Source organism: Natrix helvetica, assembly GCF_964273705.1.
Source record: "Natrix helvetica genome assembly, chromosome: 1".
Classification (NCBI taxonomy): domain Eukaryota; kingdom Metazoa; phylum Chordata; class Lepidosauria; order Squamata; family Natricidae; genus Natrix; species Natrix helvetica.
Window position 1 is genome coordinate 74,562,017 of NC_138548.1, and position 25,328 is coordinate 74,587,344.

At 39.6% G+C, this 25,328-nt stretch overlaps 1 protein-coding gene and 1 long non-coding RNA gene across 6 annotated transcripts in view; one reads left to right on the top strand and one right to left on the bottom strand.

The window, feature by feature from the left end:
• RGS6 (regulator of G protein signaling 6) overlaps window positions 1-4,030 on the bottom strand; it is a 260,857-nt gene extending 256,827 nt beyond the window's left edge. For all 5 annotated transcript variants that reach the window (XR_014173738.1, XR_014173739.1, XM_081934978.1 and 2 more), the window contains exon 1: window positions 3,895-4,030. The gene's annotated coding sequence lies outside the window, so the exon portion shown is untranslated. The remainder of the gene's footprint in view (window positions 1-3,894) is intronic.
• On the top strand, window positions 4,018-13,576 carry LOC309382978. Its single transcript, XR_014173740.1, has 3 exons — window positions 4,018-4,151; window positions 8,391-8,502; window positions 12,936-13,576. It is a non-coding gene; the product is annotated as an uncharacterized lncRNA (long non-coding RNA).
• Window positions 13,577-25,328: the final 11,752 nt, after the last annotated feature.

Consider the following 25,328-nt stretch of genomic DNA (forward strand, 5'->3'; position numbering starts at 1 on the left):
TGCATGTACATCTTGTGTTGGTGATTTTATTCTCAGCCGCAGCGTAATAATGGGCCAAGAGTTACTTTAACATACCCATCAAATTAGAATAATGTATCATCTACTCCATCAAGGATGATGCCTCCTGCTGCTCCCAGAACAGTTTGTAAAAGGAAAAATGCATGCTTGGCAAAAATCAGTCTGCCACAGTATAGAAAAACCAAAACAGAGTTACCCAGCATGAGATTGCTTGCACTTATATAAAAAGCTTTCCACATCAAAGCCAAAATAAATAAATAAATAAATAAATAAATAAATAAATAAATAAATAAATAAATAAATAAATAAATAAATAAATAAATAAACAAACAAATAATCTCATCCATCCTGTTCTGACCTAGGCTTCCCGAGACACACGCTTAGTCCGAAAAACCCTGCTTTTATTTCAACGGCTGTGAATTATGTTCATTCACAGCCCATAATCACAAATAGTTTGTAAAGAGCCCAACAGAAGTCTGCCACAGTCTTTCGGGATAAGACTACCCCTGTTCCTCTGCCTCACTGATGTCTGACTCTGGAGGTTCCGGAGGCAGCACATAACTCTCAGATGGCCCTGGCCCCCTCTCTGCCTCCGACGCAGCACCCTCGTCCGAGCCTTCCCCAGACTCCAGGACTGGCCCATGTTCCTCTCCAACCTCCTCACTGTCCGACTCTGCTGCCAGCTCCGCAGGCTGCAGGTGGACCACAACACTTCCAAAGAGTTCAGCTAGAGATCAGGTTTTTGCATTGCAATCCGCAGAGAGATCCAACACTTAGTAGGGCTGTTCCCTACTAGAGACAAAAGGCAAGTGGATCAGGGGTAGCCCTTGCAGGGGAGAGTCCTGAATGCTTTTCTTTTTCTGTCTTCGCATTACCGCTGCACACTCATTATTTTTTCACGTGGAGGAAAAGCGAGGAGGGGGTGGGAGATTTTTTTTTTTTAAAAATCTTGATTTGAGTGAAAATACCATTTAACTCAAAAAAATTAACTGAATATTCTGTAGAAATTGCTGGGGGTGTTTTCAGTGTCATTTCGAATATCATGCTGGCCTACTAAGTTCAACAGGTAAAGGAAAGCAGGTGAATAGAAACACTGAAGAGAGGCTCTCGGTTCCTATGGTCCCTCCCAACTGAACCCTTTCTCTTTCAGCTCTCCCCATCTCTCATACACTGAACCCAGCATTTCCCAGTCTTTGTAACAAGGCTGTTAAGAAGCAGAGACTGTTCTCAACTATTCTGCTCCATCTCAGCGATCAATTTCCTGTAAATTAGATCAATCATTTCCCCAATTCTCGGGTTTCTGAGAGACATTCAACAGAGAGAAGGTTATAACTCCTTGACATTAAGTATGATTACTTTTTTATTCCTTCAACCTACATAGCTGCCCAAATTACAGTGACTCTGAGTGGTAAATTAAAATTACAAACAACCATAAAAACAATACATATCAAAACAAAGCCCAAGCAAAACCTGGCAAGCAAGGTTTGATTCATATACTTCAATTCCTTCTAGAGTGGAGGTGAAAATATGCAAAGAAAACAAGGAAGTTGCAATTCAAACAATCCTTGTGCGATACATATATTGGAAACAGAGATTTCAATTACCTTTGTTTACTTTCAGATGGCATTCACCAGACTGAAGAGGGTCTATACAGCAACCATGTATTTGTGGCTCATCAATAAACCTGTAACAACCCTTCCCCCCTTTGGCATTTTATTCAAGAAGCAGAAACAACTCCACCCGTCAATCACAGCCAGGACTTGGTGTCACCTTGATAAGTGACAAAGGCTTCTTCTGAATAAATGAGTTTAGGAAGAATCAATGTAGCTATTATTAAAAGTGAGCATCTCAGAAGGGCTGTAACAAAATTCTGACCACGGATCTGTTAAACTATCTAAAGCAGGGGTCACCAACCTTTCGGACCTCAGGGACCACTAAATTCATAATTTTAAATCCAGTGGAACACTAATATGATTTTAAAAATAAATAAATAGCATTTAGTGCAATATTTATAACTCAAATAATTTTTCTGCAGACCACCAAAATATTCTCACGGACCACCGGTGGTCCACAGACCACTGGTTGGTGACCACTGGTCTAAAGCAACTATTAAAACAACTTGTTTTTCCCTTTCCAATACTAGTTGCTACTCTTTTAACACTTGTACCTCCCATGGTTCAGAGATGTGAGGCATCTGAAATTGCTCTGAACTTGCTTTTATGAAGTGACAGAAGCTTTCATGAGCTAATCACACATTACTGCAAGAACACTTTCTTCACATCTAGTTGTAGATATACACACAAGGAAACGAACAAAACCTTTACATTCAAGCTTCTTTTCTAACTCATGGGTTCCAGTGTGAGCACATACCCTTCAGCTAAATAAGAGGCAACTTAACCCACAGCCACTGTGGCTTGCATTTAAGCAAATATGGATCCTATTTTTATGCACACGTTTTTTTTTCTCCCTTTTGGACTGCTTGTTGAAACTCTGCACAACATAAGGCATTCGCTGCCAAGATCTTCTTAGAAGACCCCTGTGAAGGTTATTACTGTGAAATATTATAGCGGAAGCGTTCTGTTGGTTTTAGAGGGACATGGTTGGAAGTGTGCTTCTTAGTGCAGTAAGAGAGATGATTTAGCTTGTATCTATTGTCCTTTGTTTCCTGGCCCCACCAAGCAACCGGTTGCCTAAAATGCTCTTTGATCATTGACCCTGCCCTGTTCCCACACTGGGCTACAGAAGATCCCAATGTGCCATTGAGCCAGTTCCCGGTTCCTTTTCGTTGTGTTCTCTTTCCGGCTGCGAAGCTAGTTTAAAATCAAGCCAGTTCTCCGCTCTACGCAAAAGTGACCTGGTTTCTTGCACTGCCCACCCCGCTTTCGAACTACACGCTTTCGATTAACAACCGTGGACTAAACCCCGCAGTAACGTCCTCCATCCGAACGACCGTCGACCGTCAATTTCGACCGATCCCACTCTTCTTATCCAACCGCACGACTGGCACGGCAACGAGGGAGGATCACAACCCCGCCGCCCGGCAACGCTGCTCTCGCCCTTCGCCCGACCGGTTGCTTAGCGATTGTCCTACGGAGCTCGCCGCCACCCTCGCCTCGCAGCGCCCGGTTTTCCCGGCGAGCCCCGAAGGCGTTTCTCCACCAGACACGGGAACAAACTCCCTCCGTTGTTTCGGCTGCAGCCACCCCCCCACCCCACCCCTACCCCGGAAAGCAGGCATGCAGGGCTGCTGCCGCCCCCCCTCAGCCGAGCTCATGAAGCCAGGTAGGCACTTTTTTGCCTTCCCTCCTTAGGATTCCTATGAATCGGACAAAACGCGAAGGCGGCGCAGGGGCCCATTGGCGGACTACCCATTTTTAAAAATATATCTTTTATTTTATTGGAGCGACTTCTTCTTCCCCACCTTTTCCGAAAGGAATTTGCACCCCCCGGGAACGACGGTGGGCTCAGAAGGCAGGCCAAACCGTCTCATCGGGTCTCCGGAAAGGGGGAAGAAAGCGCAAAAGACAGAGGGGGAGAGAGGGGTGAGAGAAAGAGAGAAAGGGGAGAGAAAGAGAGAGAGGGAGAAAATGAGAGAGGGAGGGAAGGAGGGAGGGAGAGAGGAGGAAAGAGAGAGAGAAAGGGGCGAAAGAGAGAGAAGGGGAGGGAGGGAGAGAGAATGAGAGAGGGAAGGAAAGAGGGAGGGAGAGAGAGGGGGAGAGAGAGGAAAGGGGGGAAAGAGGGAGGGAGAATGAGAGAGGGAGGGAAGGAGGAAGGAAGGGAGAGAGAAAGAGGGGGAAAGAGAGAGGGAGAAGGAGGGAGAAGGAGAGAGAGGGAGAGGGAGACCATGCAATACCGTTGCAGGGCAACTGAGATTACCTTAGCAACCGAGGCTCGGCGATGGGTCCCCTTCTGCTTTTAGATTTCGGTTGGGCGACCGAGTCCAGCCTGGCGCATGGCCGGGAGGGCTGGGGTGGGGCGGGGTTGGGGCGAAGCAGCGCGGAGAAAGCGGGCGGAATGCAAAGAGCCTCCTCGTAGCTTCTGCGGGGCTCTCTGTCGCTCCCCCACCACCACCCGCGCCGCCTCTTCAAGACACGCTCGGTCTGCTTGGACGCGCCTACCGGCGGACAAACAAGGTAAGTCAGGGATGCGGCGGGGGGCTCCGTCGCTCCAAGGTGGACCCTGAAGGATTGGAGTAAGCCAGAAGAACATGCTCCGGAGGGTCACGGCTTTCCGCTGCTCGCCGTCTCTCCCCATTCACTCCGACCCGTGGCCCATAACTCTCTCGTCGCTTCGGGGAGCCGCCAGGAAGCACTCGGGGCTTCGGGCGGACTGAGAGGCGGACACTGAAGGCGAAGCGAAGTCCGAGATTTCTCCCTGGCGAAGCAGCTTGACTGCAGTAGCAGCAGCTCCCTCTTCAGGCCGCGGGGGGGATTGCGCCGCTGTTTGCTCCCACCTGGAGACGGACGGGGCGAGCGGCTGAGCGGGCGAGCGCTTTGGCCTTATAAGGAACCGCCTAGCTAGCGATTCCTCCGTAGCCGCGTCCTTGCTTGATTCCCTGCTTATATGTAGGGAAAAAAACGAAGGTCTCGCATTCTGCAAATGACTGGGAGGAAGCTGAAGCTCTCACCAGTAGCTGTGCTACATACAGGTCTGGCAACTTGTGAGCTGGGAGTTATGGGACCGTCGTCTAAGATGCTTGGAGGGGGGTGAAGTTGGGGAAGGTGCAAAGATGGCAGCCTTTGAACTTCCATCTCAGCAAGCCAGGTTTACTACTCAGTGTGGAAAGCTCAACATTTAATCCTCCTATATCCTACCACCTCAGAGGGACGTGGTGGCGCAGTGGCTAAGACAGATCAGAAAGCTCGGGGGTTCGAATCCCTAGCGCTGCCTAATTGAGTGAGCTCCCATTGCTTGTCCCAGCTTCAGCCAACCTAGCAGTTCGAAAGCATGTTAAAAAATGCAAGTAGAAAAAATAGGAACCATCTTTGGTGGGAAGGTAAAAATGTTCTGTGTGCCTTTAGTCATGCTGGCCACATGACCATGGAGAACATCTTCAGACAGTGCTGGCTCTTCAGCTTTGAAACAGAGATGAGCACCAACCCCTAGAGTCGGGAACGACTAGCACATATGTATGACGGGAACCTTTACCTTTATATTTACCTCAACAACAAGCCTGTGAGGTAGGTTGGATTGAAAGAGAGAGAGTGACTGGCCCAAAGTCACCCAACTGGCTTACATGCCTAAGGAAGAACTAGCACTTTCAATATCCTGGTTTCTATCCTGGTGCCTTAACTACTAGACCACACTGTCTCCGAAGGCCATGATGTATCAATCCATTGATCTTAATGAAGCCAGATGTGGGTTTTTCATGATTAAGCAAATCTGTTAAAAGGAAAAGATGGAATTGCTAAAAAGAGCCTTGATGGTGAAAGCACTGTGTGTGCTTTCCTTACTTGAGGGCAATTTAATGTCCTCTACTTGAAAGAATTTTCAGAAGAAATAAATTTCCTTGAAGAAATCCTGTGGGCAAAGCTGGCAGTTTGTTTCACTGGTATCATGAACAGGCTGTCTTGAAGATTGACAAGAGATTGTTTTAGAGAAGCAGATTCAAGGTGATTGAACAGTGGATTTGTCTTTTAGGGCAGATCTATCTGAGGAAGAAAAACACTCAGTCTGGGAAGTGAAGAGAGATATTTTAGAAGGACATTAAGGTTCTTCTCGGTAGATGCTAAAGTTATCAGGTAGCTTAAAGAAATTCTTCACAATCTAAAAGCCAGGAACAAATTACAGGTAATCCTACTTTATGACCTCAGTTGGGACCAACATTTCCATTGCTAAGCAAGGTGGTTGTTAAGTGGGTTATAGCCAATGCTACAACCAACAGTTGTTAAGCGAATCATTGCGGTTAAGTGAATCTGACTTCTCCCATTGATTTTGGTCGTTGCAAATGGTAATCACATGACTCTGAGATGCTGCAACCATTGTAAATGTTTGCTGGTTGCCAAGCAGCCAAATTTTGACCCCATGATCATGTGGACCATTGTGTAGTGATTGAAGGGGGTGAGGACTTGTAGGCCACTTTTTTCAATGCTGTTATACCTTTGAATGGTCGCTAAACAACTAGTTATAAGTAGAGAGCTACCTGTGTGATTTCAGGGGAGAAACACAAACCTTGCAGTGGCTTTAAACTCCGTTTTGCAACCTGTACTGAAACCTGTTTTTTCAGATGGGCTGCCCAGAAATAAACACACCCAAAATGTTCCATGCCAGTTCCTCATTGCAAGGATACTGAAGTCGGTGGGGACAAAGTATGCATTCTTACTATCCTATATTCATTATTAACAAACTTGAGCAAATATATGTTTTACATTTGAGTTAGATTCATAAATTTGGAACGGATTTGCTAAAATACCTTCGACAGGGATTATTCAACCTCTTTTTGATGAGCTCTAATCAGGGCCGGATTTAGATGAAAAGAGGCCCTAGGCTATTCCACTTATGGGGCCCTTTCACCTCCCATTTTTAAGTTTGCAAATTACATGAGAAATAATAAAATACATCATTACTGTGATATATATCAATATATTAAATGAAACATGCTGTAATTGGTACTAACCTTTATAAAAAATGTGGCACGGATAATAAATAAAAATAAAAGGCCCCTCTTGATCTTGAGGCCCTAGGCTGAAGCCTAGTTAGCATATAGGAAAATCCGGCCCTGGCTCTAATGGAGGAGAGAACATACTGTTGCATAAACAGCCTTTCCCACTGGTTAACCATGAAAATTACAATTAGTAGTAATTTATCTAATCTGAAATCTGTACTTTTGACCCATTTATTCTCGTCTTATTCCCCCAAGATTACGGAGAATAACGTTACTCTTACTTCTCTGTGATACTATTTTATATATCTAAGAACTGATAGTACACCTTTCCCCAGTCTTCTATATGCTGAACATACCTAAATGTTGTAACTTTCTTATAGGAGTTGGTTTCCAATCCCTTCAACATGTGGATAGACCTCCTCTGAACATGATCCATTTGTTAACATCCATTTGTTCATCAGAACTGGACACAATATTGAAGGGAAAGTGACCAAGGCAGACTAAAATGATAAAGCCTTTACATCATCCCATCAAATATTCTTCCAACCTAGGCTTTCCCAACAGAATAGAAATACTGTAAAGGGGGCATGAGACAGCAATCTGAGGATATAAATATTTACTTTAAACCTATTATTTATTTATTTAGAAAAATTATATCCCTGCTCATTTTAAGTACATAGCTCTGGACGATATAAAACCATAATACATTACAAGGAACATTAACATTGTAAGGAATTATTGGATGATAATGATTTTTTTAATCATTTCCCATGTTAAAGGACAGCAATAACAATAGTACTTAGACTTATATACTGCTTCCTAGTGCTTTACAGCCCTCTCTACACAGTTTACAGAGTTAGAGTCACTCTGGGTCCTCATTTTATCAACCTTGGAAGGATGAGTCAACCTTGAACCAGTCAGGATTGAACTGCTAGCAACTGGCAAAGTTTGCCTGCATTACTGCATTCTAACCACTGCACCACCACAACTCAGGATGTATACCATCTGTCTATTGCTACCCACGGAATTTACATCTAGTCCCATCTCAATCTGTATTAGTGACATTTTGAGCACAAAAGATACATATGTTATTAGAGGTGATCACTGTATTGAATAGATTAAAAAAACCCACCACAATTAATCTTTATAAATATTTGTAATTGTTAAATCAGTTTGACATAAATAATTTAAAAATGAAGCAGAACAAGGATTTAGAGATCTCCATTTTTCTATACAATGGAAAATTGCCTTAAACATCCATATCAAACATTGCCATAGATCAGGGGTGTCCAAACTTGGGAACTTTAAGACTTGTGGACTTCAACTCCCAGAATCCCAGCATGGCTGCCTGGGGAATTCTGGGAGTTGAAGTCCACAAGTCTTAAAGTTCCCAAGTTTGGACACCCCTGCCATAGACCTTAGATTTCAGCTTAGCCAACAAAAACATTTTGAACCATTGGGTAAATTGTACTGATACAATGAGATACAATGAGAATAATACTATGGATTCTTGGTGCTCTCTGGGCTCAGTTGTTTTCTTGCAACCAAGCCCGGAGAGCAGGAAGGACTCACAGTTCAACCATGAGCTACAAATATTTTCTTCTATCATTAATACTTCATTAAAACATGTTTTTTCTGATATTCATTTACACATATTAATTTCATTTTAATACAGGCTTTAATGTACATAAACACTCATCCTACATTCCTATTACATGGAAATTTACTGCTGGACAACATAAATTCTCCATATCCTTCTTTCTCCTAGGAGACATAGTCCTTCAATGTTGTGACAATAAATTTATGGACCAGTTATTCAATGGTGTGAAGATCTGGTGTTACTGGTGAGGATGAAGATGTTCCCTACAGATATACATTAGGTATGGACAAGATATGGTCATTTCAAAAGTTGTACAAAACATTTGTCAAAAATGGATGCAGCCATTTTTCTGTTCCTCAGTTGCCACACAGTGGGAAGGGGGGAAGGAGGTTGGGATGCATAAGACACAACAAAGAAGTTTCTCATGAGAATCAAGGTCATCTCTACTGACAACAGTTAAGGTTGGGAAAGGAGTGCCTGAAGAGCCCTCCAATTAACCCAATTGGCCAACGTGACCTGTAACACTTGGGAATGGGATTATTTCCTAGTTTAATTATACTGAAACTGCAGGAAAGATTAAGATTTGGTTTTCCATTCAAGCTGTGCTGATATGATGTACTCATTAAAAAAGATCTTTGAGAAGAAGCCAAGTCTCAGAGTTCTGATTTGCTTGGGTTCATTAGTCAGAGCCTCAACAGTATTGTTGACATGTCATACTTATATGGGAAGCCTATATGGGAAGCCACACAGAGTGTGGGTCACACAGGGAGATGGGCAGCAAATAAATTTAACAAATAAATATCTATATTGTTGTTCTGCTTTTTCAACTAGCTGATAACCTGGCATTGCCCGGCTATTTATTTATCCTAATCTACACATTTGTCCTCAAAAAAAATCCCGGACCAAATGTAATTTCTAATGTTGGATTTCCCCCCTTACCAGAGGGAGCCCCCTTGTGGAGTACTGTGAAGCCATTACCATGGCAACTCCACTGTGCTGTTCAGTAGAATCCATTTTACGGAAGTAAAGTAGAAGCCATTTTAAGGCACAACAGGCTGTATCTTAACAGAACAGCCCCCTTGGGGTGTTAGGGTTGTCTTACTCCCACAGTATTTGTTTCCAGGGAGCAAGTCATCTGTGTATCACAGATGGTTGAAATTGCTCGAGGCATTCCAGTGTTATGCTGGAAAACACACAGACACAGCCAGATAGATAGATGATTGATTGATTGATAGATAGATAGATAGATAGATAGATAGATAGATAGATGATGATAGATAGATAAATAGATAGATAGATAGATGATAGATAGATAGATAGATAGATGATAGATGATAGATAGATAGATAGATAGATAGATAGATAGATAGATGATAGATAGATAGATAGATAGATAGATAGATAGATAGATGATAGATAGATAGATAGATAGATAGATAGATAGATAGATAGATGATAGATAGATAGATGATAGATAGATAGATAGATAGATAGATAGATAGATAGATAGATAGATAGATAGATGATAGATAGATAGATAGATAGATGATAGATAGATGATAGATAGATAGATAGATAGATAGATAGATAGATAGATAGATAGATAGATAGATAGATAGATAGATTCTGTTTGAATAAAAGGAAAGGATACATACACATAGAGCTGGAGGACTCCCTGAATTGATGAACAAGAAAGAATCACTTCAGCACAATGCTGTTTAAGGCCCCAGTCACTCCTAAATTCCAGGAAGTGACTAATTTCTTCGGATTTGGGGAAATTCACCAGGTAACTTCTGAAAATCAAAAGGCTGTATTGGACTCCAGTTCAGTCAAATAGATCTATGCTCCATGCTGTAGTAGAGGGCTGTTCCACAGGTGTAATAAACTGCCCTGACCATAATAAAGGAAAGACTTTAATGGTCCCCAGCTTCAGACTGCATCTACCCCAAGACAAAAACTACTTCTTACGTGTGGCTAATTGCTAGCCTTATTCCGTATAATTCTCCACCTGACCCCTATAGTACCATTAAGTTCCCGGGAAAGAGCTTTAGAAACCCATTTCCTGAGACATATTTTAATCTGATTTTTAAAAGACTCTTAATTTATTAAGTCCCTTTGCAATAGAGGGAAAGTCACATCAATATCAGATATCTCAGTCTAGGGCTAATACAGAAAGAGGAGTGAGCTGTATGAGAATCTCAAAATAATAGTACATAATAAAGCCATCCTGTATTAAAACCCAGCAGAATTGTTATATTCTTTCAAGCTGCAGTGGCTTTAGTGCTCAGCTATAATAGTAAAAAAAAAAACACAAACCCAAACCTCACCTTTCCATCATACAGCAAGATAGGGTGTCATATTAGTTCTGGCAATATTTCAGTTTGATTTATTTTTCTTGGAAAATTTAATGTCATATACTGTACATGATTTTTTTAAAAAGAAAAATCGGTAAATTACCTGCAAAAGGAGGTAATATCTTCTTTCTAAAACAGCCTCTACAGGCTCAAAACACATTTATCATCACATGTTTCTGAGCCTTGCAGTTATGCGTCCAATTTTATTTCCTGCTTTTCTGCACATATCCTGGAGATTTAAGAGAAGGACTGCAAAGGAGAAAAGGCTATAAAATGCAAAGATTGAAATAAATTTGTTGAACGAAGGGCATGAATTAATTTGTCCTACCATTTTCTGACAGGGTCTGAATTAATTTGTCCTATTAAAGCCAGCAGGACCAGCCAGTTGGTAGGAGATAGGCGGGCCAAGCCAGGGATAACTTGGACTTGAGTGGATCCTCCCTTAACAACTGGGGGATTTGGTTAATGACAGCAACTGACAGTGCCAATACTGTTGTCCCTAAACAATGTAATCTTACGTCATCATACTTTACAACCATATCACTTAGTGATAGAGATTCCAATCTTAGTTACCGTCATAACTCAAGGACTTATGCAAAGCCTTTCATACTTATTGCCTTTGTTTTGCATTAAATCATTTTATAATATTCAGTGTCCATATAAAAAAAAATTTTTTTTGCATGAATAGGACTGTTTGACAAGTTGGATGATGATTTGTTGCTGATCCAAAGTATAATTTTGGAAGTATAGGATACTTGTGGAAATATAAACTTGTTTATTTATAATTGCTTGCTTATTCACTTGCTTCCTTGCTTAAAAATAATCCCTCACATTTAGCATTCTAAATATTATATATGGATTGTTGTTATATTGATCGTTATATTGATTGATTGAATATTATATGGATGGTTTCCAAGTACGATATGATTGCTTATTTGTACCCTATGACTATCATTAAGTGTTGTACCTTATGATTCGTGACAAATGTATCTTTTCTTTTGTGTACACTGAGAGCAGAGGTAGTATACTGCTTGTTCGCACCAGTTCAGGCTAGCTGGTAGTGGTGGCGGTGTGAGGCTCTGTCCACCCAACCTGACAGGCCTGCACATACGCAGACGGTTCTGCACATGCCCAGATGTGCGAACGCTCCTGCTATCAAACTGGTAGCGAAGATAAGAGGATTTCATGCCTGACTGAAAGCCTATGCACCAAGACAAATTCCTTGTGTGCCCAATCACATTTGGCCAATCAAGAATTCTATCCTATTCTATTTGTTTCCTGTGACTAAAACCACATTCCATTGGCCGAGGAAAAGATGCTGTTAAAAGTGATAGAAATAGGGGTACAGATATATATATTTAATTCCATCAAGTATATTTAGAGTATATTTAATGACCAGCTACCATATCCATCTTTTGTATTTAGGTAGAGAATTTTTTTAAAAGCATTTTATATAACATTGTCAATTGCATTTAAATGTCAGTTCAGATAACACAGGACTTGTTATTGTGCTATAAATTTAGAACCCTAAATGCCTCAACCTCTTTGCAGAAGGTCTGCTTATTTTGTAAATATTTAATACCTCTACTTAGGCAATGAATTGATTAGTAAGGATGGAAACTTTACAAGCAGAATAAAGATTGTTCTTACACAATGCAGAGACAAAAGCCATCCGGAGAAATACCAACAGTGTTTTCTACACCATTTTGTTCTCTTTTTCTGCTTAGGTTTTAGCGTATTAAAAAAAAAAACAAATCATGAAATTTCATGATACAGGTAGCCCTCGACAGTTGGGACCAGAATTCTTAGCAAGTCATGACTTGATTTTAGGACCTTTTTTACCATAGTTGTTAAGCAAATTATTGCAGCTGTTAAGTAAATCATGGGGTTGTGATTTTTCAGTGCCATTGAAACTTCAAACAGTCACTAAACAAAGCGTTGTAAGTCGAGGACTGCCTGTACTCTGGTACCATGTGCTGTATTCAAACATATGTTGTACTCAAACATATGGTTCATACTTTTTTTTTACCCGTTCATAGCAGCGATAGAAAAAGATTTAAACATATAGATATGGTAGAATAGCTCTGCCAAACCTTGGGCCAAATTAAACATGGGCGTTTATGTATGGTTATATTTAACCTATAATGTCTGTATACATTTACACTTAAGTCAGGATTGGTACGTGTTCAAATGATGCAATATTTGATTTGTTCCAAATTGTAAATTGATAGCAGATCATGTTCATGTGAACCAAAATTAAGTTAATATAAGGCTAACATGTGTGCAATTCCTGTGGAGGTTTTTAGATGCTGCTAATCTTCAAGGTGTACAAAATGAAAAATAAAAAATTCCTTCACAGGAAAACAGCAATATGCAAGCAAAGGAGTTCCTTCCTAAGGAATGTGAAGATACCTTGTGAGCTGTAAAAGTCATGAAGCAGACATTATGGACTCAACTGAAGCATGCAAATTCACCAGGATGTAGATAAAACACTCTCCATTTACCTGCATATGTATGAAGATTTAAAGAAGGAGAATACCTTTCCATCTCTGCCACTGAAATATTTTGAAGGACAATAAAAATGTGTCAAGAGTAACCTTACCTTTAGGAATTATATTAAGCATTTTTAATTTTTATTTTGCTTTCCATAACTGTGACTTTGTTAACAATAAGCTTAAACTATAAGTATATTCTTTTTTATCCTTTACTGCAATATTTCATTAATATAACAATAATGATAAGCCATGAAATCATGGCTTATTTCATGGAAATAAACCATGAAAAATGCATGGCTTATTTCCATTGAGATGGAACCAATAACTATATTTTCTATAGAAATATAACTTTGAATAGGGCAAATTCTAATAATGTAAACATTTTGATTGAATGGGATTGATTATCTCACTCCTAAAAACCTGCCTGAATTTGTTAAAATATCAATTTGGGTCTTTTTGATAATCCTACCCCAACTGTGTGTTGAAATAATAACCAAGAAATGCCTTATATAAGGCCCAGAGGTATTCAGAGAATTATTTATTTATCAATTATTGAAACTTCCCATCTCCCTCACAGACAGATTAGCCATTGCCCCATGTACCACCACAGCCAAGTGGAGCTTTATTGATGAATATTAATTACACCACCGAAAATCGAACACTGAGAAAATTTGCAACTTGAATGGGAAGGGTTTAAGCTGGACAGATAATAACTGATTCAAAGGAGATTAAAAAATGAAAGAAGTATATTAAAATAGCATACAATAGGGATGTTAACATCCAAGATACTATAGAAAATATTCCCTAGTTAGAAGAATCTCTAGTGCTAGAAGATGAAGTTAGATCAATACTCTAGCGCAGTGGTTCTCAACCTGTGGGTCGGGACCCCTTTGGGGGTCAAATGACCCTTTCACAGGGGTTGCCTAAGACCATCAAAAACACATATTTTCCATGGTCTTAGGAACCGAGACACCAATTTTATGGTTGGGGGGTCACCACAACATGAGGAACTGTATTAAAGGGTCATGGCATTGGGAAGGTTGAGAACCACTGCTCTAGCGGCTACCTGGAAGTTGGAAAACGGGCTGTTTCCGACTTCTGGGAGTTGGGGGAGGCCATTTTCACCCTCCCCACTCCTAGAAAGCCATATCTGGGGGGCATGCATGTATGCATTGGGGGCATGGTGCATGGGGGCATTAAATCGGGGTGGGCACGCGCGATAGTGTGCACGTTCTTTTGGCACCCAAGGTGAAAAGGGTTCACTCTAACCATTACCAAGTCAGAAAGCTACAGATGAAATACCCACTGAAATATGGCAAGCAAAAGAAGAAGAATCAGTAAAGGTTCTAGCCAAGTTATGTTAGCAAATTTTCGAGAATGACACAATGGTTAACAGATTAGAAGAGGTCAATCAACATTTCAATAACAAAAAAGGGGAGTCTTAACAGAGTGGCAAACTATCATATCCTTAATTTCACACACTAGCAAAATATATTTAAGATCATGCAATGCAGACTAGAGTCCTACATGGGAAAAGAGATAGGAGATATGACTTTAGAAAAAGCTTCATAACACAAAACAGTATTGCTGATGCAAGATGGGTGTGGTTTTAAAATTGGAGGAAGGAATATCAATAACCTGTGCTAGGTTAATGACACTACCCTGATAGCCAAAAAATGCAAGTTCTAGTAATAAAAATCAAGGAGCAAAGTGAAAAAATGGAACTAAATATAAAGAAAAGTAATCTAATGACACCAGGTAGAACAACCAGCCTTACAATTGGCAATGAAGATATTGAAGTGGTAGATAACATCTGAATTTAGGCTCAACCATCAAGAGTAAAGGAACATGCAGTCAAGAAATATGCTGCACTTGGTGGAGCAGCCTATAAAGGCCTTTGAAATGGTATTCAAATGCCATGATATGACTATTCCTAAGGAAGGAAAGGAATCCCTGTGGATGTTAGTCCCCCAGTCATTGCTGACTATAGGGGGTGATGTTCATCTCCCTTTCAAGGCTGTGAGCCACTGATAGCTGAAGATATGTGGACATGTGGTCATATATGGTCATGAAGATATGTGGCCATATATGGTCATGTGGCCAGCATGACATTGCGGAGCATTGTCTCCTCCCAGTGGTGGGATTCAATTTTTTTTACTGCTGGTTCTGTGGGCATGGCTTGGTGGGTGTGGCATGGCTTGGTGGGCGTGGTAGGGGAAGGATACTATAAAATCTCCATTCCTACCCCACTCCAGGGGAAGGTTACTGCAAAATCTCCATTCCCTCCTGATCAGCTAGGACTCGGAAGGCAGAGAATGGATGGGGGCGGGGCCACTCAGAGGTGGTATTTACTGGTTCTCCGAACTGCTCAAAATTTCCACTGCCGATTCTCCAGAACCGGTCAGAACTGTTTCCTCCCTACCAAAGTGGTACATGTTTATCTACTTGCATTTGCATGCTTTCAAAGTGCTAGGTGGGGCAGAGCTAGGTGAAGAAGGGCGCTCCCCCCATTGCCCAATGTTTGGTTTCAAATTCAGGCTGTCATGTTTCTAGCCCAGCATCTTAACCATTGAGTCATCACATCACCTGCCTGCACCTAAAATGATCAGAATTGTGTAAGCAACGGTATTCCCCTTCACACTCTATGGAACTGAAAGTTAGACTCAGCAATATAAGAAGAGTGTTTTTGAACTTTGGTGTTGGAGAAAATTGCTGAGAATGCCAAGAAAGTAAACCAATGGAACATCAAACAAATCAACTTAGAGTTTTTATCTGATCCACAAATGACCAGGCTGAAATTATCCTACTTTGGACGTATAATGAATAGACCTGACTCTCTGGAGAGGGCTCTAATGCTGGGAAAGGTGGAAAGAAATGTGCATAAGCTACTACAGTTCCTATTTATATAATAAAAATGCAGAAATGGATTTTGCCCATTATAAACTCTGTCCAAAGTTCATGGCTGTAGCTAATTAAAAAAATGTTCCTGTGGAATCATTTCCAAAGTGCATCTGGGGAGATGGAATTAGAGTTAAATCAGCTGATATCTGCAGGGTTAACCGTCTATTATCCGCACTGAGTATATTCTTTTATCTGATAATTTACAGATGCAAAAAAACTGAATAAACACAAGTTTCTTTGTTTCTTTTGAAGCAGATGTACCATTTGGCAAGAAAGCAAAATATTATAGGAGGTTATGGGCAATGGAAAAACACCCACATTCAAATTAGTTCCAAATGAAATTCCATGTATGTAGGGGAATGTTTGTTCGGGACTTGAATTAGCCTTCGGCAGAGAAAAATGCTATTTTGGTTCTTAGAGGTCATGGGAATGTCCTGATGTCTCAGTGGCCTACTCTATCCCATCCTTAGGGATTTGCAAAAAGCAAAATAAAACAGTACTTCAGCACCCAAATGCTCCATGAGTTTTAAATATTAATCACTATAGAAGAGTCTTCTCATTTTACATAGATGAATATGCCAATACAGCATTCTCCAACATACAGTAGCTCCCTTCAAATAGGTTAGGGCTGCAATTCTTAATATTTCCAGCCAGAATGGCTGAGAGACAATTGCAGTCACAACTTATCTGGAGGCTGTCAAATTAGGGAAGTATCAACTCTGAAGTACCTGTACTTCATTGTGCACTTTGTATGTACAGCAGGGGCTGCTAGAATTCGGTTACTTTCTCTTGATAGGACTAGTCAAAGGATGTCCTTTATCACAATCGTTTGAAATACAATTAGTAAAAACAAACCATTGCAACATCTTCAGGAAACTGGTTACACTGCTAGCAAACTGTTCTGTTTACTGCAGATAATCCCAGCCAATAGAGAGGTGTCTATGATTTGGGAAAGGCCATGATATGGATATCATTTGCCAAATCAATGCCAAAATATGAAGCAGTGCATTTCGATCCATATTTTGCAACTGCTCAGGCACCTGACGGAAAACAAGGCATCAGTCTTTGCAAATATTCAAAAATAATATTTCCTTCAATTGCAAAGTGCACATCTTTGCATTTAAAATGTCTCAATGTTTTCAGCAGTTCAGAGATGGGATCGTCACTGTGCAACAAACAGAAAACCTAAAAGTATCCTTTTGCTTGTGCAACTAACATCACAATAACAAGGACGCAATGTGTTATGTGACATAACGTACGTGTCATTGCCAATCCTTCTTCCTCGGCTTCTCTCGTGTATATTTTGAATGGTTTCTGGCTATACTGAATTGGCATAACTCTTCTGTCTGATTTTGGTTTACTTGCACCCATTTAATAAACAGCAGCCTTTTAAATTTTGGTGAAAAGGAATTTGAAGCTTTAAGAGTTGTGAATAAAGATTTGATGGATTAATGAACCCAATCTTAATCTTCTCAAATTTCTTCTCCATTAATCCAGTCTACTAGAATCTGCTAATGAAAACTGATCTAGAACACTTCTTTTTAGATATATAACTCTACTTTTGATTATAATTGCTCCTCATTCAGATTAGGACTACAATCACCAATGAGCAATTATATTCAGATTGTGAATTGTTTTTAAAATAACCATTGCATATTCTGGTTCTACTCTTATCAAACAGGGTAGATATCCTTTTAGGTAACCAGATTGAGGTTAACCAGTAATTAACCATTTATGTAATTGATTGAAATAAAGTATTTTACATCCCTGATGCCTATCTGTATTATAATGTCTATCTTTATATTCATGATCACAATCTATTCTGCCGCTAACAAAACTTTTTTTCCTTTCCAAATGGCTTTCAGGTACACACATACCAACTTCCCTGTATCTCAGACAGTTTTCTCTGTTGTATATTCAGACATTCAGGATGACATGATACACCATCCAGATGTTCCTCCATTTAACGTGGAAAACAAGTTGAAGTGATATGAAAAGTTTCATAACTTCCCCTCTATTGTAAACCTGACTCAAGCAAAAGCTGAAGGCTGCCTTTTCAGGATTGATGTTCTTGGAAAAGTACAGAAATGTATACTTTTGTATTCATGTCGTGGTGATTGTCTTAAAATAATATGTAAATAGTGAAAGATTTGTATTGTGGCTGATGGTCACTAAACAGTAGACATTACAGTTCTTCTCCTACCATTTTATTTGGACTTTACGTGTTGGAATCTGTTCTTCCAAGTCTGAAGCACAAGCTGCTTTGAAGAGATTTGTTTAGACAATGAATAGCTCCATCTGGTTAAAATCAATTGATAGAGGTACATATATTACTTCAAAGTGAGACTATTGAGGTCAACACTCCTATTAAAAATAAAATATTGCTTTCCAGTTAAAAGAAACCTCATCATGAGCATACAATCAGCATTTCTTCACCTACATTTTTGATGAATTACTTCTACTTCAGCATATATTTCTTCTCATTTATTCATATTTATTTTGTGTCCTTTTTGTCTTCTCCTCTGGCCTCAAGCTGTCTAACATAAACTTTATTTTCCTCACTTGTGAGGGTTTTCAAAATTATCTGCAATGCTCTTTGTTTCAATCAAACATTATCACTAACAATGTATATAATCCGTAGACCAGAAAATAAATTTTTGAGAAAGTCTGAGCAAAGAAAGCTTGATTGGCTTCGTGTGAAGGGTTTGGATTATTTACAGTACAGAATTTAGAGGCTGTAGGTGTCTGTAAAGTAAAGAAGAGGAAAACACTTAATCCAGACAACTGACATTCTCTAGCACTGATAACAAAGGGGCAAAATAGGGAGAAGTGATCTCTAGAGCTGTGAGAGACAGTCACTGCCACATAACCCAGCATAGTAATGTCAGCCCTGGGACACTAGCCAAGCCTGCAATTAGCTGGAGACTTGCAAAACCTATAAAAGCCTCAGCCAAATTAGAAATGTCAACCTCTGCCGCCTGCCCAAGCATAAGGGATATCTTTCTCCAACTGGCATTTTGACATAATGCTGGAATGCTCAGAAATTTTGGGTTCAATTCTCTTCATCCCCCATGATCCACTTCCTAAGGTTTAGGTGATTCTAGATATTAATATCTGTCATGGCAGTGGTGCATAATGTCTGGTTAGAGAGCATAGTTCACAAGAGGATCATAATAAAAATAAAATGATAGGTTATGCATAAATGCATATTATGAAGCCCCCTATTTTTAATCCTGATTGTAAAAATAACAAGGGCAAAACCTCTCTTTTATCAGGTGCAGAGACTTGGGGTTTTTTTTTTTTTGGCTTATAATGTTCACTTTTCATTAAAGGTACAAGCAACGGCTATCATAGAAATTAAGAACAATGTCTGGAGGGAAAGGTTAATTTCTCTTCCCCATACACCCACATTTATTTGTTTCTTATAGATACTGTAACACTCATATAATTCATAGTGGTTTACATTCATAAAAACATTAAAACCTTAACAACTGAAACATGAACATAATCTAAAATTATCACAGTAATGTCAAAAGTAACATCATAGCACACATCTAACAGGTTACCTTGTTCTAATTTAGCTATTAGATTAATAATGCCTGCAGATGCATATATGCAGATGACTGTGGAGATGCATATGAACTTGAACATCAATAGACACTATTTCTGCAGTCAAAGATCCCCATTTTTAGGTGTTATTTTGGTAGTCAAGAAAGCATTGCATGAGGTATGGCAGGAACAACCCACAAGCAAGCAAGAGCAATTCTTCTGGTTTTCAGGGTCTGAGACAGGGAGGGATTGACATATGTTAATTCTTAGAGTACCTTCTTTCTTTTGCTTGGGGCAGAATCCAGCAGCAAACAATGACATCAATTTTTAGTGATTGACTGATGAAAGTTATCAGTAAAATCTTGAAGAGCTGAGGTTTTACTACCTTTGGCCCTGTATCATTGAATCCATAGGGATGGAAAAACCATATTGTTGGCTATTTTTTTCATATCACACATCAAACTATGCTTGGTCTAACATCACTGGTTTGGAGGGGATGGTTCTTCCAAAATTAAAGCAATTATTTTATTTAAGATATTTACCTAGACTGGGCTCTTTTAACAGCAATTCTGAAGTTCATGCTTTCTTTACTAAACTTCCTAGAGCTTTCAATCTGATTTTTGCCAAAGTTATTTATTTATTGTTAGGAAACCAAGCACAACAAAATCAATCTGAACTCAATCTTCATGTCTCAACATCCTTCATGTCCCTATTATTTACCTCTTTTGTTGCGTCAACTCAGGATTTTCACTTTCTTGTAGAAGCTTTGAAGACATCTTAGCTTTGGTCCTCCTATCAATCCAGTTTGAAGTAAATAATTAAAAATCATCAAACTTGTTTAATTAAAAAAAGGACTTTTAACTGCTCGACTGCAAAAAAAATGTACAGCATGTAGAAAAGCAGACTTAGAATAATTGTTGAGAGTGCTCTCAGGATAGGAAGAACGAAAGTATTGCCAAAGACTACACAATATTAGATAAACTTTTGATACAGACAGAAAACATACTGATCAAAGTGCTGTATAGATTCTTGTTGGAATATAAACTAGAGGAGGAACATGTCAAAGAAACCATGGTCGCCTGGGCGAAAAATTTCAGTTACAATGTGGAATTGGCTAAGTGGGAAAAACTTTGGATACTTAATCAGAAACTAACATTGGCTACAGTGTATAAAGAAAATCTTTATAAGATGTTCTACAGATGGCATCTCCCCCCAGCACAGCTTTCCAGAATGTTCAAAAATCTGGCCCCAAATTGTTGGAAGTGTAAAAAAACAGCAGGCACTTTCTATCATATGTGGTGGACGTGCAATGAGGCAAAAAAATATTGGAAAATTATTCAATCATGGTTAGAACAAATGGTGGGAGAACAAATTATGTTTAAACCAGAAACTTTTCTCCTAGGCATAATACCGGAGGGATTTAAGAAAGATACACTTTATTTCAGTGACGTGCGGTGAGGTTTATGGCTGGTGAGGCTGCTGACGTCATCAGGAAGGCGGGGAATGGGACCACGTGTGCTGGACGCTGAGGCTGCCTCAGCCTCCAGCACACGTGATCCCATTCCCCGCCTTCCTGAGCGTGCTCCGCCGGCTTGCACTCCGCAGTCCTTGAAAGCGACTGGGGAATGACGAGAACCTTCCTGCCTCTGCTGGACTTCCAGCCCAACAGCCCCTGCCACTTCTGGACGTCTATTGCAGTCGCGAGGAGTGCGCAAAGTACAGCGGAGGCAGGAAGGTTATTGGCACTTCCAAGAACCCTCCTGCCTCCGCCGGTTGCCCAGCTGGCACCGCCCCACGCGCGCACCTCATCCTCCTCCTCCCTCCTCTTCCTCTTCTCTCCCCAAAAGCTCTTCTCCTTACCAGAACTTAGCGGGAGCCATGTAAAAGGGATGGGACGAAATATATATTATTATTATATACTATTATTTCATGAAGAGAGGTGAGGCTCTGCCTCCCCTGCCTCCCCTGACCGCACGTCCCTGCTTTATTTAATTATACATATACTAACTGCAGCACGCATAACCTATGCACAGTATTGGAAAAAAGAAAATACACCATCAGAGCTTGATATAATCAGAAAAGTCTTGGCCTGTGCAGAAGCAGATAGGCTCACTCTTGAACTTAAAAATAAAGGGGAATCAGAATATTTTGAAGTATGGAACATATTTTATGATTGGTATAAGACAAGATGACAAGACTGGAACAAATGTATATATTGTGATTGGACAGAAGGACAGACAATGTATTAAGTAGATTAATTGTTAATGGTTGAAACTAGCTGTACATAATGTGAATGTATGGTCACTCCCACTCCGTGGTATTGCATTGTTTTAAAGGTAAAAATAATAAATATATATTTTTAAAAAATTGTTGAGAGTGCTCTCATATTCCAGCAAGTCAGCTTTCTAAAGAATTATGCATATGTCTCTCTCTAAAGATCAAATCTAGGAAAGAAATTTCATCCCAGAAGAGATTACGGCAAAGTTTCTTCTTCTTTCAGTCACTATCTTTTTAGTAAAGTTTTCCTCCAAAGGTATACCTTAAGATATTACCAAACAGAGAGAGAGAGAAAAACAAATAAAAGTTAATGGTGGATAAGAAACAGTAAAATCATGAAACTATACATATAAGGTTTTTTTTATAAAGTTTTGAAATGAGGTTTATAACAAATGATTCTCCTGAGGATAAAGGTTAAAATGATCCACATTGACTTTGAGAGCATATATCTTACTGGCTTGCCTTTTTGACCTAGGAAATGTGTGAAATATCAAATGTTTCATACTTTGATGTCCCATGTTTGACATTCTATAGATTTTCTGGACCTTCTATAAAATGCCTAATTTTACACATTTGACACTGACATATATAATGGTGGGCTAAAGCCAAAATTGAGAAGACATCAACAGACATCAAATGTTACCTCTGCAAAGAAGGTGAAGGTACAGTGGGCTACCCAGTTAGCTGCTTTAAGGAGATTCTGCATGCTGACTACAAGCAATAGCCTGATAAACTAGCAACAATGGTGCATTGGAAGATCTACAAGAAAAACCAGTTGCCTGCAAGCAAGAACTAGGCAAAATAATAGAAAATGAGCAAGCTAAAGTGCTTTGGAACTTTAGAATTCAAACAGATAAACACCTGCCAGAAAACACTTAACAATTGTCACTAAGAAAGACAAAACCCTCTGGATAGTAAATGTGACACTATCTGGAAACAGCAGAATAGAAGAGAAAGAACTGTAGAAAATCAGAGTCTTGCTAATAGAACTAGAACAACTGTGACAAAAGAAAGCAAAGTTAGTACTAATAGTAATAGATGCTTTGGATCTATGCCAACACATCTGGAGCACCATTCAAACATGATCAGCAAGGAAAACACCATCAGTCAACTACAAAAAGCAGCTTTATGTGGAACAACTTACCTACTGTGATAATCTTAGTTTTACCTCCCGGGGATTGGGTTTGGGGTTTTAATTGTGATGTTTTTAGGATTAGAATATATTTATTTCTTAGTACAGCCTATCTCCCCCTCCAAATGTATCTTAAATGTATTTTATTATTATGACTGGTTTTATTTGTATTGACTGTACACCGCCCCGAGTCCCTTTCTGGGAGAGGGGCGGTCTAAAAATCTAATAAATAAATAAAATAAATAAATAAAATAAATAAATAAATAAATAAATAATAAATAAATAAATAAATAAATAAATAAAAATAATACCTTTAAGCTTATTAAATAACAACATTGCCTATCCCAGATCCTTCTGAAAAACTCGATAAGTGGATAAAAATGCGAAATCCACTCTAAACATCTTGCTGACTGTGCAATAAACCATCATCACCCATCATTCAATCACACATACATGCACATTACAAAGACTCATTGATAAAAAGTTTGGTTTTCTTTGCCATGGTTTACTATATTAATTTTATTTCCTGAGTCCACATTGCACATTCAATCACAATTAAGAGGATGAACTATGCCTATACTCAACCATTGGCTGAGCACACAAACTGCCTATATCTTTTTCTGTTTTTTTTTTTAATAGCAGCTTTAGCCGATCAGAGAAGAGCAGAAAAACTGATCTTAGGTGAACATAATGGGATGGTAACAAAGACGAGTTATTGAAGTCACAAAAAGGGTTGCATGCACTTATCTTGATAGCAGTGAACTATGCTACAGTTTTGATTTAAAGCTCCTCAGAAATCCTTCATGGTCCCTTATAAATGTTTTGAGAATTAGGTTGCTATCATGTGGAAAGGAAGGGAAGCTGAATCATTGTGGTAGAAACAAATCAAGGGTAGGACATTATCTTCCACAGGCCAGACTTCTAAGGGGATCACCACTTTTGATTAAAACAGCCTGTGTGTTTTAGGTTTTGCCATTTTTGACTTTGAAAGTCCTCTGGAGCAATCTCTGTAACTGCTTTCCTCAAGCAATGTTTCTCAACTTTGGCAATCTGAAGATATGTGAACTTAATTTCCCAGTATTCCTTCTGGCTGGAAATGTCTGGAAGTAGAAGTCCATACATCTTCAAGTTGCCAAGGTTGAGGAAAACACTGTCCTAAAGGAAATTTTATATGCATAAACTTAGGAAGCCACCAGTGGTCGGATTCAATTTTTTTTACTACCGGTTCTGTGGGCATGGCTATGTGGGCATGGTGCAGCTTTGTGGGCGTGGCAGGGAAATGATATTGCAAAATCCCCATTTCCTCCCAGCCCACTAACCTGCTTTCCACTCCATTCTCCTGTTCAGGGCAACAAAGGAAGATCAGCTGGGAGGCAGCAGGGGCAGGGGCAGCCTATTTGCCGGTTCTCCAAACTACTCAAAATTTCCGTGATCAGTTCTCCAGAAGTGGCTGAATGCCACCTCTGGAAGCCACTGATCTGCAGGCTCCAAATCTCTGTGTATGCCTACAGAGGAAGGGAAATCTCCAAAACTGGCTGGGATAGAGATATGCCATTTTTGTTTTCACTGTAACATAATGTGAGCAAAACTTTCGATATTGCTGATTATCTACCCCAGTTTCTCCTCTCCCTCATTACAATGATAAGAGGACTGCTTAAGAATGCAACAAATTCTACTTTGTATTTTATTACAGTTTGGCCAATACCCAAATCTGTGGATAAGAGAGGGACAAAGAGAGTACACCTGCCATTTGATGCTTTCATGCCTGTGATGAAATGGGCTCTAGTCATTAAAGCTTATGCAGTCGTGAATGTGTTCGTTTTTCAGATGTCACGAAACTCACTTTTTGCCTCTAAGATTTAGCACTATGTGAATCGATAAAACCCAAAAAATATCAAATCAAATCAGGAGGAAATTGCATGTGATGAAATTGCTGCCAGGAAGATGAATAATCTGGGACTAAATCTTGCTCAAGAGAATTTACTTCTGAGTAGACATTATGACTTTGTTATTTGATATATTGACCACATAGCATCTGTTCAAAGTTTACACAGAGGCACTTCTCTGTAGTCTGCAGCTGTCCAGTTCTAGCAATGGCTTTAATAAAGACATTGACAGACTGGAAAATGTCCAAAGAAGGGCCACCCAGATGATACAGGGCCTGGAACTAATGCAAAATATTGGAAATGCTGAGTGTGTTTAGTGTGAAACATACTACAAGATATTTGATTTATTACCATCATAGACCAGAGACTAGAAAAAACACTCAGTAAATATATAATTAAAAATGCTAGTATAAAATAATAAATTACATCTAAAATCTATGATAAAACCCAATCTATCAATTATACATGGTCTAATTATACTAAAATTACAATCCATAAACTGTGTGGCCTGT